The following is a 17,578-nucleotide window of genomic DNA, read 5'->3' as shown; positions in this document are numbered from 1 at the left end:
CAAAACTTATTATGAAAAAAGAAATGTAAGGTATCTTAATAATTTTATATTTATATGTTGAAATGGCAATGTTTCAGATATGTTGAATTAAATAAGATATATTGTTCCTTTTAGTTTTCAATGTGTCTATTGGAAAATCTAAAATTACACACATTGCTCACATTGTATTTCTGTTAAACAGAAATAATAGACTGCTACGAGATTTTTGAATGAGGTAATGATGTGTTTATGTTGTGCATAGGTGGGGCATATTAGAAAGATGCTTTGAGTGCACAGGTGTCTTAAACAACAAATGACAAATACACAAGAGAACATTGGGCTCGCAAACAATGGGAGATAAAGATGTCAAACCAAGACCAAATCCATTCACTCAGTCATTCCTGCCTTCACGTGTGCCAGCACCAGCATTGAGTCCTGGGACATCAGCCCAAACAGAAAAGAGACTTGTCCTTCAGACGCCCGCAGAACAGAGAGGAAGAGACAGGTATTTAAAAAATTGAAACGTGAAAAAAATTTTTGAATACAAAATAATGTAAGTAATATGAGAGACTCCAACATACATAGTCTGTATTGATTTAATTAATTATTTAATCCAGTAATTTTTTTGTTTATTCAATTCATACTCAACATTTTCTCTATGGCATGCCAAGTTCCTTAAGACTGGGAATATAGCCCAAATACATCACATATAACCAAGTGTGTTTGTATCAGGGCTGTCTTTTCACTTATTGATCAACTGTTTCTTTACCTCTTATGTACTCTCTATGGAACAGGTTAACCCAGTGAAACCTAATGGGCTTAGGTTCCAATATGGCCGATGTTCCTTACAAAATCCCTTATCTAGTGAGTTTTTAACCTCTGTGCCTCATTTTCCACCAACAGATGGAGAAACACAATCCTGAGTCACACACACACACACACACACACACACACACACACCTTTACTTGCAATTTAGCTTATTATTGCTAATCATCTGAAAACACCAAATGCTTATAAACACCCCAACTTACCATAATTGTACTCCCTCAATATAACTATTCTCAGTCACTGGGTGGGTTCTGCATCCTAGCCATTGGAGTCCCTCTAGACATCCTTGAGAATGTTTATTTGAAAAGGTTTCCTTGTTTTCCCTCAGGATTAACTCATGGTCACTGCACAGAGAGACAGTTTGCAAAGATGGCTGGAGGCTTGTGATAGTCCTTCAGAGACTGCCCTTGTTAAATGAATATACCCACCGAAAAACAAAATGTATTCTAGCCCACACACGCTAGAGACATTTTTCAGACACTTAGATTAGAGCAGATAGGTATTACAAATAGTGTATCTGTTGGAGAGAGTGAAGAAATCACAAGCTCGCTTGGATAAACACTATTAAATGCATACTTAACCAGCAGATTGCAACAGTTCCCCTCTGGCACCACTGACAAGCTTGACTCCAGCTATAAATTAGGTTGCAAAACTTCCTTGTCAGAGAACTCACCCTGTTAGGAGGACTCACCCCTGGCTTTGAATCCGCAAGGACAGAAAAATCAATGTGACAGAAAAGCAGTTGTTTGTGTCAGGCCTAAACCAAGGAGAGAGAGGCTTTAAATTAATCAGGATTTAGGGAGGCTGGTACAACCGCACTGAGGCACATCCCTCTGGAGTCCCTGGGAAAAGGCAAGAGCTGCCTGGAGCCCTCAGCACATGCTCCCTGCAGAGACTGCCCTCCTGGTGTAAACAGGATTCAGTGTTTACCGTGGGTGTAGGAACACATTGTTGATCTTGTGTAAACAGATAAAATACATTGAAATCTACAAGATTTTGGCTGAAGCAATTATGCACAGTATCTATCTGTGTGTGGGGTGCAGATAAATGAAAGTTTCAACTTCTCTCCCAGAACCTGTGAACTCGGCTGTGAGGATTTCGGGTTACATATTAAATGTTGATTCCCCATGAAAGCAAAAGGCTGGCATGAGCCTCTTATCTGGAGTGAGTTGGAACACCAGCTCCCGGAAATGCCTTTTTTCACTCCTCACCTACGGGGTCAATGAGAACAGGTGAATGAGGGAATTTTTGCCTGACTTACACTTGGGGGCTATGGCTTTAAAGCTGTCACAAAACACCTACTAAGGTTATTGTTAAACCTCCACCTTTACATGGTACCCTAACGCCAAGGTGAGTTCTACCTCGGTTGTCAGTCTCTGTTGGCCAAGCAAGGCCACCTCAATTAGGAGACGTTGGCCTCCATTACCATTTAAGTAGTTGAGTCTCTTCATTAGAGAGAATGACATCCTGGTCAGCTGACTTCAGACTGACTTTGTTTCTGGGCCAGGTACCATACCTTTCTAGCTTTGGGTCAGGACAAACCAACCCAGGCCAAATTAGGAAAAATGCACTCCTCTCTAACAATCTGCTCACCCCGGGGGGTGGGCAAGCCTGGGACTCAGTGACCGAGGACCAATGTCCGGGGTTGAGGCATATTCAGAGGTAGAAGACAGCTTGACCTTCAGTCCTTTTGGTGAACTCGGGTGTGGTACAGGATTTTGCCGGGCTTCAGAAAATCACTGGGCTTGGCTATGTCAGTTTTTTGTCACAGTGATACAACAGCTGTTCTTCCCTTCTTTCCACAGTAAATGGAGACATCCAACACAGACTCCAACAGCATCAAACCCTATTTTTAAAGATGTTCCTTTGGCTTCATTTTATCGTGTCATCTCTATCATCATAAAACAATTATGAGTCACAAGAAGTCCCACCAAGCAAGTTCCATCATACAGCATGTAGATGCTGCTCCTGCTTGCGAGGGCTTATGGTAGAAAGCACAGAACATTTAACCTATGCAAATGTGATCAGTATATATAAACAACAGAATACAAAGGCTAAATCATTAGAAAATTGAAAATGTAAGCATCTACAAAAATCTGAGTTGTTGGAATAAATATAAGTAAATATGATTATTGTAAGTTTTTTAATTAGTGAAATTTTGAAATTTAATCTAGGATAAAGAAAAGAAAAGGTTAATCTAGAAACATGGTCAGCTAACTAACAGGTGGCTGCTTTTGTAGTAGACATTTTGAGGCAGCAGTGTATCAGGCAGCTTTCAAAGACAAAACCATTCCATTCTGTGTTAAAGCGAATGTGCAGCTATCGGTGAAGCCTTCTTTGAAAACTAAGAACAGTCTTTATAAGTACCCAGGGAAAGCTGGCGGGCACTCCCTCTCTGGAGGCTTTATGAATAGGACAACTTTCACTTATTTTGTGTGGCTTTCTCTTAGGGAAGGTAATAGGCAAAGAAATCCTTTCAAAACTCTTTTGTTCTCTCATTCATGGGTTATTTTCTTGTCATTCTCTCTCTGCCTTTTTCCCAACTTGCAGTCAGCATCCTTGAGACAAAAACAATCAGAGAGGATGAAGCTAGTAGAACTCAGGATTTCTGATAGAATGGTAACCAAAGAATAGGTAATAAACATTGGATACTTCCTGTATTCCAAGTGCTACTTAGTGCTCTATTTGAGTTTTCAAAATGAGGCAAAAAAAAATGTTGTAATCTTCCTGTCTAGACCAAATCAATAGCCAAGTTTATAAGGAACTTTCCATGTGCCAAGTCCTATGCTGAGCATTTTACATGAGTGATCTTACTCAATATTACAATAACCCCATGGAATAGACATTTTATTATTCCCATTTTAGAGATGAGGAAAGAGTCTTAAAAATATTGTCTTGCATAAGTTAGCAGAACTAGGATATGTTGGAGCTAAGATTAGTGTATTCATTTCCTATAGCAGCTGTAACAAATTATAACAAACACAAGTTTATTCTTTTACGGTTCTGGAGTCTGAAATCGGTCTCAGTGTGCTAAAATCAAAGGGTCAGCAGGGCTAGTCCCTTCTGCAGGCTCTAGGGGAGACTCTGTTCCTCTACCTTTTCCATGGTGAATGCTGTCTTCATGCCTTGGCTCATGGCCCTGCATCACATCATCTTTTCTCTCCCTGTTTCATACCACATCGCCTTCTCCTATTCTTCATCAAATTTCCTTCTGCCTTCCTCTTATGGGAACACTTATGATTACATTTAGGCCATACCTGGGTAATCCAGGGTAATCTTCCCATTGCAAATGCTTAATTTACTTACATCTGCAAAGTCCCTGTGGCCATGTAAGGTAGCATGCATAGGTTCCAGGGATTAGAAGCTAGTATCTTGGGGAGTCATTATTCAGCCTACCACAATTAGCATTTAAAATAGCTCCTACTCTCTTAAGCAGTTGAGTATCTAGAGTATCTTCTTTCTAGATGAGTAATTCTTAACAAGTTGAATGACTAATCTTCAGCAAGTGGGTGGGTATCTCATATAAATTAAAGAGGTTAAATTAAGTCATTTTATGGACAGTAGCACCATACAGTGGTAAGAGCCCTGGACTTTCAGTCAGGAAATGGAGTTTTTAAAATTAACTAGATGTGCATGCTTGGGCCAGACCCTGCATCTCGGGATCAGAGATAGTAAAGAGGTCTCAACGTGTGTTCTATCTCTGACCAATAGAAGCGGAGAAGTACTTCACAGATCTCTTCAAGCTTCATGGGAAATAGTGAACAAAATTATCAATGCCTGCCCTGCTTAATCTCTACAGTTCCTTTTAACTCTGACTTTATATGATCAATGGCTTTGTTAATTATCACTTGCTCCAAAACTAATTATCCTAAAAAATAGAACAATAAGCATTTATTATCTCAAAGTTTCTGTGGGTCTGGAATTTGGGATCGACTTAGAGTCCCTCATGAGGGTGCAGTCAAGATGTCAGCTGGGGTTGCAGTCATCTGAAGACTTGACTGAGGCTGGGGTGGCTCCAAGGTGGCTCACTCCCATGGTTGGTGGCAAGAGGCCTCAGTTCCTGGCTACATGGGGCACTACATAGGCTCCTTCAGTGTCCTTACAACACGGTGACTGGCTTCCCCCAGAGAAAATAATCTGAGAGAGAGCAAGACTGATGCCACAAAGTATTTTATGGCCTAGCTTTGGAAGTGACATACCATCACCTCTTCTGTGGTCCGTTGGTCACACAGACCCACCCTGACAGAGTGTGGGAGGGGACTACCCCAGGGCATGGATACTAGGAGTTGGGGCTGAAGACATCTTAGAAGCTCAGCGACCCACGTGGACTAGTACTTCTGTAATAGGACTTCCATGCTGGTGACTATCTAAAAGCCTCATCAGCATGTGGAAACCCCTATTTCATAATAACATGTGATGGGTTGTGTGGCTTTGTGGCCTTGACAAAGGGTATTAGCATCATAGAACTTACATTTTTAAGAAGATAGCTTTAATGGCAGAGGGTGAACTAATATGAGCCTCTACTATCTCCCAAGTGCGCTAGGTTAGACTACAAACTTTAAGCTCGGCCTGAAACCTCCACATGTGTCCCCATCCTCGTCTGCCCATGTGTTCTATCACTCCATGAACAAGGGAGGCAAGGTCTCTCCAGCCTATGCCTTGACTATCTTTCCCAATTCAAATGCCACACTCTCCATGAAGCCTTCCCCAAATTCTGAGACAAAATAAGTTACTCCTTATAGTATTTCCATAGTACTTTGTTTATCTCTCTGGTACAGTATTTGTGATGCTTTCCTTTTAATAATGGATTTCTCTCCCCAAATATCCTATCTATTGCTTGAGGACAGCGACCAAGACCTCACATTATGGCTAAGATATCAGAGCAATCAACAGTCATTTCTTAAATTAATGAATAGACTTCTTTCAATAAGTCATATTTTCAATGCACTTAATGAACACCAACCAAGTGGCAGGCATTCTGCTAGGTCCTAAATCATAGGATAGCGATCAGCAGGGGCAGATCTCTGTCCTCAGGTTGCAGGGAGAGGATCCTTAGGTGGTGCTTTTGCCAGTGACTGCGTTCTTGTTCCCTCTTTCCCAATGCATTTTCTATTTTCCTACTCCCTTTTTGCCTCTTTCCAATTTCCGTCCTCCTCTGATTCTTCTCTAAGCATGCCATTGCACATATGGACATTGCCTCGTCTCTCTGACAGATATCATGGCCAAACAGCAGGGGACTCAAGGTCCAAGTCCAGATTCAGATTCAGATCTCTGTGCTGCCTGCAAAGCCACATGTACATGAAAATCTGTTTCCCAACTACTATTTAGAAAATATTGAAGGATAAAATAAGTACTCCCATGTCTATATGGCTCAAACATTTTATCTTTTTCTGTCTTCAGTGTAACACGTGAGTCAAATGCTCAAATTTTCATTTTTTTTTAATGTTAGAGTAATATCTGTTATGTTAGTGGAGATGATAAAACTACCTAGAATATAACCTCCATGACAGCTGAAAATTTTATATATTCTCTCCCATCTATATAAATAGCTCTGAGAATATTGTCTGGCACATAGTATGTGCTCACTGAACATTTGTTAAATGGATTCCTGTTCATGATAAGCCTAAAAATGATTTGTTCTCTTTTCCATTGCAATTGGCTATGTGACTTCAGTGATGTCACTTAGTTTAAGCCTGACTTTCCTTTCCTATAAAACAGGGACATTGATAGTTACATCTCTTGCACAAGGATATTTTGAGTGTTATAGAAAATACATGTAAGTATATAGTTCAGTGTCTTTCCAGTATATAAAAAGAATAAACTGCCCTGACCGGTTTTGCTCAGTGAATAGAGCGTCAGTCTGCGGACTGAAGGGTCCCAGGTTCGATTCCGGTCAAGGGCATGTACCTTGGTTGCGGGCACATCCCCAGTACGGGGTGTGCAAGAGATAGCTGATTGATGTTTCTCTCTCATCGATGTTTCTAACTCTCTATCCCTCTTCCTTCCACTCTGTAAAAAATCAATAAAATATATTTTAAAAAAAGAATAAATTGACTTTGAATCCAAAATCCATCTGATATTATTTTTCTCTAAAGATGTAGCTTTGAAAAATACTTATCTTTGTCCATAATTCATCAAGTAGTTATGAACAGAAGTCAGATCTTAGAGGACTTTGTATGTGATGCTATGAATTTTTGGAAAATGACCTTAAGGGTTATGGAGAGCTGATAAATAATTTTAAGCGGATAAACTAAAAAAAGGGGGGGGAGGGGACTTTGTCAAAATTTAAAAGTTTCCACCTCATCAAAATTAAAAACATTTGCATTTCATTTTTTAAAATAAAAAGATAAGCCACAGACCAGAAGAAAATATTTGCAAATAATTTGTCTGATCAAAGACTTGTATGTACCCAGACTATGTAAAAAACACTTACAACTCAATAGTAAGAATACAAACATCCCAATTTAAAAATGGGCAAATGATTTTAAGCCATATCACCAAAGAAGATATACAAATGGCTGAATAAGCACATTTGTCTTTAGGAAAATGCAAATTAAAACCACAATGATATGCCACTCTACATCTCTTAGAATCACTATAATCAGAAAGATAGATAATACTAAATGCTGGTGAATATATGAATAAATGGTAACCCTCATAAATTGTTGGTGGATGTCATATTGCACAGCTACTTTGGAAAATGTTTGATTGTTTCTTAAAAAGTTAAACATAAACTTACTATACAAAAAAGCTATTCAACTCTTAGGATCCTATGTGAGAGAAATGAAAACATATGTCCACACAAAGATATGTAGGTGAATGTTCATAACAGTATTATCCATAATGGCCAAAAACTGGAAATAATTTTAATATTAATCCACTAGGAAATGGATTTTCAAAATACATCATAACCATAATATGGAATATTATTCAGCAATCAAAGGAAATATGCTTGAAATGTTTAGGAAAAGCAAGTTTATAACGAGAAAATGCAAATCAGTGGTTGTCTAGAGCAGGAGGTGGAAGCAGGGTGAACTGTAAATGGGTCAAGGGAACTTTTAGAGGAATATCCTAAAACTGAAATTTGGCAATGGTTGCCCTGCAGTACACGTTTACTAAAAAAATCTTTGAATTGTACACTTATAATGGATGAATGTTATAGTATATAAATTATACTCCCATAAAGCTTGGTGTTTCTTTTTAAAAAAACAATTGCATTACATTAGAAGGTATCTGGCCATAAACTACTTAGCAAGCAAGAGGTTTGCTTATTACAAAGATGTACTCCAGATTTAAAAACTCTGACCTATTTTTTAGTCTCTTTCATCTGGTCCCATCAATATAATAGAAAGTTAATTTAGTTAGATTCCCCTAAACATGTACACATCTTAAATGTGGAGACAAAAAAAAGTGAGTCAGCTCTCACATGACCAGAACTTGTTAGCCCATCTCTAAAAATGAGTTGTGAAGGCAATTTTTCTCTTGCTTATGAAAATGTTTGAGGAAGAACTATGTGCTTGGTTTAGCATAATTGACCACAATAATTATAGTGCATGTGAATTTATGTTGTATTTATAAGACTTGGATTTGGTAGTGGGGGCTGGGGAAAGTCAATGTTTGACATCTAGGTCTTTAATCCACAAAAAGCCATGCTTTTTTTATATATATATGGTCCAAAGTGGCAATTATGGGCTGTAGAAGTATTTGTGCTGGTTCAGATGTTCCATAACCAAGAATTTGGAGATGTCCATTTTCTAAGTAAATCCAGTGAAGAGGAAAAGTGTTAAATATTCAAATCTGAGAGCTATATCTACTTTTATGATTCACCATATGTCTAGTCATTGGATAATGACAAGCCCATCTTTTAAGAGAGACCAAGTCTGTCCAGAAGTTTTATTTAGGAAGAAGGTATAATTCAGGTTCTGGAAGGAAACAGAAGTTGCACTTATGATTTGGATTTTATCACAAATCATTAATGATGGTCCCAGAGCAGCTGTTAGATGACATGAGTCCCCATTTGTTTTCAATTAAGCTTATTTGCTATATTATTAAAGTGAAAACCAGGTAGCCCTTACATATGACAATGTTTTATATGCCAAACATTTTACATTGTTTCTGTTTTCCTAGCAGGCAAGGAGCATAAAGAAGAGAGGCATGTTTAACCACTCAGCTAGACTCCCTAGTAGCCCTGCCTAGTGTCTGTGGTAATGCTGGGAAAGAATCCTGCTCTCTTCATCAGTGGTGAGAAGAGCCATGCTCATATCACAGCCTGTCATTTCTGGTCCTCTTCCTCCAATCCAGAACCACAGCTAAGCAACTGAAGAAGCTTGACTCACATTTTACACGGCACAACTCCAAACACATAGAAAATTTGTCAGAACCTAAGTTCAGTTACTATCTCATCCCATCTGTAATCAAGTGAAGTCCGTTTCTATCAGCATCCTGACATTCAGACGTGCACATGACCCTGGGCCAGTCACTGCTCAGGCAGGGGATCAGAGGTACCTGGCTGAGCCAAGCTTTGCCTCACAGGCCTGAACCTACAGCACTCTTACCTACTCTCTGGTCAGAGTTCGAGATGTACCTACACTGACCTCTGGGAGCAGCTCTACCACTGGAGCTCATCTGCTTGAATCCTTACTTCCCAACACTTTTGATACGTGTCACAGCATGCATTTTTAATGCTTTCCTGATGCATTTGGACCTCTGACCTCTCACCTCTTTAAGTCTCTCAGAACTCTACATCCCTGTACTATTTCCCAGACTCCTCGTGCCAGGCATTTGCCCAGTGACCCCATACTCTGTGGCTGTCACTGGACCTCACCTAGCCATGCCATGGTGAGAGGGGAACCACTGCCACTGCTCAGACGTGTGGAACTGTCACAGCGCACCATGGCCCTCTATACAGCCAGCTGTCATCATAATCTAAATTCCTAGTCCCATTTTCACAATTTAGCAAACATTTGTAAAGGACCTACTGTCTGCTCAGCATTCTGAGAAATTACTACCTATGCCTAACTCCCCACATCCACACAACTCCCACCCCAAAATTTTTCGGTTTCAAACTGGGCCTGAGGAAGAGTCAGTATAGGGAACAGCTGACCCTGAATGTTTTACTTTCTGAAGCATAAACCCAAGGTTTTCCCTGACTTGTGAATCTTGGTCATGATAACAACATCCTTTGAAGTTATTTTCCTTGAAATGTTACGAGGAATCATTTCCTTTCCTCCTCACAGGGGTTTTGTGTAAATGAATGCTGCCTCTGGAGTACTTCAAAGGAAGTATAAATGCGCCAAGCGTATCAGAATCTCTCCCACGATGTTTATTTCCAAATCATCTACACCAGCACTGTCCAAAAGAAATAGAATATGAGCTACGTATGTAATTTTTAATTTTCTAGTAGCACCATTTAACAAAGTAAGAAGAAAGGTGAAACAAATTTTGATGATATATTTTTATTTAACCCTATCTATCCAAACACTATTATTCTAATTAAGTCTTTAGAATCCCCTGTGTTTTTGTTCTTCAGCATATATCCGTTCAGATGAGCCACATTTCAGCTCAGTAGCTACATGTGTCTAGTGGCTACCATATTAGACATCACAGATCTAAGTGTTCAGTTAATGAAAGCCATCCAGAACTAAGCTATAAGCTCAGAATAATTATTTTAAATTAAGCTTTTGTAATTGACAGACTTTGTCCAGTGGCCGTAAATTAGCTCTTACTTAAAGATAAGCTATAGATCTGAAATAATGTTTTTGATTTGTCAAAGCTTATAAAATTTCAAAATTGATGAACTTGGTCCGATGACTTTGCTTAGATCTTGCCTAAATGTGAAAGGCTTTCCATTACAAGTCTAGCTGGGAGAGTTTAAGATTTCACAGCTAATTGGGTAAGAATTTTGATACTAGAACATTCTACCTTTTGAACTGAGCTCTCTCAGATGCACCAAAATGATTTACGGTGAGAATCTTTATATCAGCATCAGAAAACAAGTTAATAAGGCTATTCAAGTTAGACTCCATACTTTGCATATCTTGTGGTATGTCTGGTGGCACTGTGCCCTTGGCAAAGGTCAGAGACGCAGACATGGTGCCTGAAGGACTGGTCTACAATCTCATGATAATTAACTTTGCAGTCACAAAGTTCCTGACCCTGAAAAGAGACGCCTCCCTCCATTGAGAAAGAATATCTAGTCTCTTCCTGTGTGAGAATATTTTGCTTCATGTAAACAAACTAAAGAGCTGAAAAATGAAGTGCCAAAATGCCTTCTTCAGAGTAAACAACCAAACCAGTTAGGATATGATTTTCCTGGAATGTGTTGTGAATTCCTAAGGCAGGCACACACTTGTCAAAGAACAGGCTGTTTTTCGGATGGACATAGCTTGAATATTTAGCTGGATAAATTCATGCATTCAATTCCACAAATCTGTGTTTACATTTTTTAAGTTTTTATATATTTTGAGATATTTTCTGAATCTTAAGGAAAAGGCAAGGTATAGCAGGTATTGGTTTCAAAGAACACCATTAGAATCAACCTTGTTTAGTTGCTTCACTGAATATTACAATAACTTTTTACTATCTTTGACACCTGTCTTGCTTTTTGTTTTTCCTTTTATAACAAAGATCCAATATATTGACTAAAGAAAGAAAAGTTTCCCAGACCACTTGAGTATTTTTGACAGTAGGGAATGGTTGCAGTAGGGCATGGTTGATTAAACCACTAAATATCCATCCAGGTAGGAATATATTTACTGCTCCTAATATTTCTATCTGAAAGGGCCTCTGATGAATGTTACCCTTTGAGCTTCTCAAAGAGCTGTGACGTTGTGAGGTTAGTGAGGTACAACATTTAAAGGAGGTGCCAAAAAAACAATAATCAAGCCCAGCAAGCGTGGCTCAGTAGTTGAGTGTAGATCTATGAACCAGGAGGTCAAGGTTCAATTCCCCATGCCCAGGTTGTGGGCTCAATCCCAGTGTGTGGTGTGCTGGAGGCAGTCAATCAGTGATTCTCTCTCATCAATGATGTTTATATCTCTCTCTTTCTTTTTTTTCCTCTCTGAAATCAATGAAAATATATTTTAAAAAATAATCAGAAAAATAATATTTTATGCAATAACTTTAAAAATCAAAATGAATGTAAAAATAAAACCTATAATGAGCAAAATATCAAAATTTTACATAAAGATAGCACCTAACCCTGCACGAGGACAACTGTCCCTCATTTGTTTCGCCCTAGCCCTGGCCTGTTCAGCCTCCTGGCATGGGAGGAGGAATAAGTATTTGTTTGGTGAATTTGAGAGAAAAAACTTAGCATGCTCTTCCCTCAAAGCTTGCCCTGCTCTCTATGCTGTGTTACTTTGGCGGCCCCCATCAGGGAGGACCTGCATTTAGCCAGAGCTGCCAAGGACTCTGAAATATTAACAAGCCCACCTCACTGATGGGCAGTGTTGGGTCCCCCAGTATTGGTGATAAGGATGATGTTTTGCTTTCCAACTGCTAGAGTCTGTGTGTGTGTGTGTCAATCAACAGATTCTAAACTCAGGCAGGGGAAAGGGAGTGGTTGGTACTGATTCCTCTGACATCCAAACATAAAATACCGGGACTCCAGCATATCCTCTTCCTAGCCATGAGGACAAATAGTCTCATGTTAGCCAGATGGGGCATATCAGTCACTCTTTCTTATTTGTTCTTAGGATCATAATGGTAGGGCCATTCAAATGTATTATCTTAAGTTCACTTAGAGCAAACTAAAATATCTTTCAATATATTTTATGTCCTTTTGAGTTGCTTCTGTTTCATTTTGTAGCTGGTATGCAAAAGAGGAATTAAGCATATCTTAGGTAGATCTTAAATAGTCAGGCCTACCTCTCAAGAGCTTCAGAGAGAGTCCATTACCACCATTATTACCATTTGTTAACTTCCAGAACATAGCATGCTATGAATTGCATCAGACACTCTCTGTCTTCAGTTGCCATATGGCCTGAGATAGGCCAAATCAACACAGAAAGTGCACTAAAGTACACAAAAACAGAATGAGCATTGAATAATTAGTTAAGGACATAGAAATATCTCTTAACAAAGAGAAACAATTCTGTTGCTACAGTTACGGGTTTGAAGTATTACAATCAAAGATAGAAATAAGAGAGATATCATAATAGTGGTGTTTTTAGATAAGAGGTTCAAAGTACAACAGTGGTATTATACAATAAAGAAAATAAAAGAAAGAAGATAAAATCATAAGAAGTTGGTTATATATCTGAGAATTTTGAGGCCAAAAGAGGGGAGGAAAGGAGCAAAGTTGAAGTACACTCAACAGAGAGGAGAGTGACTTGTGGCCAAGTAGGTGGAGGGTAGGAAGGTGCTGCCAGAAAACATGTGGCAGGTTCTAGAAATTATTATGACAAAGAACAAAGCTTCCTCATCCATGATCAGGCACCTGATTTCACATGAACGCCCCCCCCCCCCCAACCCCTACATGAAAAATCTTTATCATCTCTTTGCTGATGCTGGAAATTTCTTTATTTGAGAATAAATGCAATTACTGAAAATTTAATTAAGAATCATTAATTCAGAAGCTTGTCTGAATAGAAGGAGTTCCCCCTCCAAAAGGGCTTCAAAGTGACCCTTGACCCAGCCATTGGGGGCTCATGTCCCAAACAAGAATGTACCTTTTTGTCCCAGACATATTAGGGGATCAGAAGTCTGCTCCCCATATGCCTACTGGATCCTACAGCCATCTGAAAAGACAGCTGACACAGCCCCTTCCACAAAAGGCTCTGGGGTCCTCTGCCATTGGGTACTACGTAGGAATGGGCAGTGGATTTGGGGCGTCTTCTTACTGGCATATTAACAACACACCATTTGCAAACCCGGTATGTGAGCTGAATGCCTACAAGGGCAAAGGCTGCTTCTCTCTCTCTCTCTCTCTCTCTCTCTCTCTCTCGTCTACTAATATGGAGTCTCATATAATGAAAGATAATCATGTAAGAGACAACCCATTATCTTTGCCATATTCCGTTGGTTAAAAGAAAGTCACACTCAAGGGGAGGGGCCTCATACTAGGGCATGGATCCTTAGGTATCAGCCACAGATGTACCTGCCATAGCAAATGACCATGTTATGGACAAATCAAAAGAGGATTTGGTGATGCATAGAAGCCTACTCAGATCATATGACAAGAAAGGAGGCATTTCTAGGATGAAACACAGTTCTGCCTAAGGACTCCACAGATGTCCCACTAGGTCAGTGATGGCGAACCTATGACAGGCGTGTCAGAGGTGACACGCGAACTCATTTTTTTGGTTGATTTTTCTTTGTTAAATGGCATTTAAATATATAAAATAAATATCAAAAATATAAGTCTTTGTTTTACTATGGTTGCAAATATCAAAAAATTTCTATATGTGACATGGCACCAAAGTTAAATTAGGGTTTTTCAAAATGCTGACACACCGAGCTCAAAAGGTTCGCCATCACTGCACTAGGTCAATATTTTCTGAAATATCTCCCGTAGAACCCCCATTTCTATAAGATTGCATGTGATGTACTAGGAAGGGGAGAATTAGGTATTCAAATAGAGTCAGAGGATACTGGAATAACTAAAATTAAATCGCTTTTTAAAGTAAAGAACTATAGCACTTTTATTACCAATTTCATAGGCAAGATAGAGGTTTCTGGAACATCTAATGCATAAAATAATAGTAACAACAATAGCAGCAGCAGCTAATAGCTATTGGGCACATTCTACGCTGCAGGCATTATTCTAAACAGTCATGATCCAGTAATGCTGGAAGGGCCAGAAGCTGTTGGTGTCAGTGTGTATGTGTATGCACGTATGCATGTGTGTGCTTACATGTGTGATTCAAGGGGCAAACTATGGGTGATGCAACTTCTTTCCAAATTTCCCATTTCCCGTCAATGCCTGCAGCAAAGGAGTCTAGAAGATACAGGTTTAGAAGAGGAAAAGCAATGGTGTGTGTACGATCATTAAAACACCTACTAAATGGCTCAAATCCAGATCTGTGGATTCCAGGGCTAGGGCCTTGCCTGTTACGAGGCATTGTGTGCTAAAGAAAATGAGTAGTTGATTTTCTAGTTATACATTCGGTAACAATATTTATATCTGAACGATTCTCTGATCGTAAACAGGATAAATTAGAATCTGCAGCTTTATGTTAGTCTTCTTACCAAATTTGCTTTAATTTTTTTCATTTCGTTACACTCCCTGTCTTTCTTCCCGACTTCCTGTGGCTGGAATAGAAGCAAATCCAGTCCCTGAGATTTGCTTTCTTAAAAGAAGGATCAAGGATGTTGTTAGTTGGCAGCCAGGAAGTGGGTGTCACTCTCCATCAAAGGTCAGCAGAGAGCTGCAGCCGGCACCATGGGAAGGGGCCTCTCAGCCAGAACACAAGACCATGCATTGCTCCAAGGCCACGTGACAACCCAGAATCCTCCAGAACTAGACAAGAGTAAATATTCCGGGAATGGCTTTGTGGTTGGTTGTTCCATTCCCACAAAGCCCGAAGGGAATCTTTAAGGAGCCTACCCAAACTCTGCTTGTCTATGTAAAAACTGTTCATCTAATCCCATTGCTTCATCTCCACTGGGACCAATGTCAAAATGCGAACATAATTGAGCAGTTAGGAGAACAGTAAATGGAATGAACTGAATTTATTCCTGAATAATTACTGAATAAACTTATTCTGTAACAGTATACATACATAAAATTACATTCCATTTTTGGAAAACAAACAAGGAAATTATTAGAAAACCTCAAGAGAAAACTCTTCTGAGACCTGAGGGGGTCTGATAACCATTTACAATATTAAGCTGACCTTTTTGTTGATTATTTGTTTCAAAATCGCCTTGTTAGAGTCTAGATCATATTTTCTTTAGTTGCTGCTTTTGCTCTGTAGTAGATCAGATATCTGGGGCCAGAGTGTCAGCAGAAGCCTATGTTCTGCAGGGTAAATTGCCACTAGGAGAGGGAGAGAGAGAGAGAGAGAGAGAGAGAGAGAGAGAGAGAGAGAGAGACTGACTCTGATAATTGGTTTTCTGTTTTCCTGCAGGAAAAGGATTGTGCTTTTACCATGTCTATTTCCACTTCAGAAAAAAAAGCAATGCAAGGAAAGCAGCAGTTTACAATTTCCCAACACACCACCAGATTGCCCTTATTTATCTCTATTTTAAAAGCAAAAACACTTTTCTGTAACTGGTTCATTCCTAAGCCTCTGTCATATTCTCTTTCTCACTATGAGAAAAGATTTCTTTGCAACATGTCTTTGTATATTTTAAGGCCCAGTCAGTATTCCAAATATCAGGCTCCCTGCTTTCCTTTACCACCCAATAATAAGACTCATTCTCAAATAACATTATGGATTAATAACGGCCAGTGAACAGGATTCTATTCAAGATCAGGGGAGGTTAATTCCAGGTCGCATAAACGTTAGGACTGCATTTGAAATGTTACTGTAATAAGCCATGAAGCAACCAGGAAAAGCCCAGGTTTTTCTATGACTGATGATATACCGTGTTTGTCAACTCGAGCCATCCCCCATGAAGAGGCTGGACAAGCAAACAGCAGTGGGTTCTGGAAAGGACAAGGACAGTATTAATAGGAATAGAGAACATTAACAGAACTGAGAAGAAAATGTATAGTGTAATCCTTTAGCCCAGGGGTCAACAAACGTTTCCTCTTAAAAGCCAGATAATAAATACTTTTGGCTTTTTCTGTAACATTTGTCCTTTGCTTGTTTGTTTTTCTTACAATACCTTAAAAGCAAAAGCCATTTTTAACTCTTGACTCTACATAAACAAGCCACATACCAGATTCGGCCCATAGGCCGAATGGTAGTTTGCCAACCCATGCTTTAGACAATTTATACACAGCCATTTACATCAATCCTGTCCTTTTTTTTTTTTTTTAATACAAATTCAAAAATCAAGACTTCTAGTTGTTTAAAAATAACTCAATAAAGTAATGGTTCAAATGGTTTTATATTGTTAAGATATAACCCAAGATGTCAAGTCAAAGGGGCCGACTTATTTGTCAGTTTTTACTTTCTTCCCCATCTAAAAACAAAAATTTTAAACTTAAGAAGATGATTATAATGTCAAATTAGCCCTACCCAGTTTGGCTCAGTGGATAGAGTGTTGGCCTGTGGATTGAAGGGTCTCAGGTTCGAAACAGGTGAAGGGCCCGTACCTTGGTTGCAGATTCAATCCCCAGCCCTGGTCGGGGTGCATGCGGGAGGCAACCAATAGATGTGTGTGTCTCTCTCTGTCTCTCCCCGACCCTTCCACTCTCTAAAAATCAATGGAAGGCTATCCTCAGGTGAGGAATAACAAAAAAAATAAAAATAATGTCAAATTACTATAGTATAGCATCAAAAATACGAAACAGTTTTGTTAACTTATCTATTTATCTAAAATCAAAGAAATATAATAAAAAGCAACAGCTGCCTAATATAGCCTTAGATGGTTAATTATATATTTATCATAAATACCAGGATAATGTTAATTCTTGGTATGGTTATAAAAAACAAGGAGGAGGAGGAAGAAGAAGAAAAAATAACCACAAAATTAACAAGCACAAAGGCCACTAATTGATAACAATTCAGCCGAATAGTTTAGCTTTTAAAAAGCATAATTAAAAGCAAAACACGGATCTCTTTTTCTCTAATCAAACAATTTACTTCCTGAAGATGAGTCTCATAAAAGCCCAATGAAGCTAGGCTAAGCGTAGTCCTGCAGGGTGGGGTGGGGTGG

The sequence above is a fragment of the Myotis yumanensis genome, unplaced genomic scaffold (genome assembly GCF_028538775.1).
Source record: "Myotis yumanensis isolate MYYU_CA2020_CCGP unplaced genomic scaffold, mMyoYum1.0.hap1 SCAF_6, whole genome shotgun sequence".
Classification (NCBI taxonomy): Eukaryota; Metazoa; Chordata; class Mammalia; order Chiroptera; family Vespertilionidae; genus Myotis; species Myotis yumanensis.
This window is presented reverse-complemented; position numbering follows the sequence as displayed.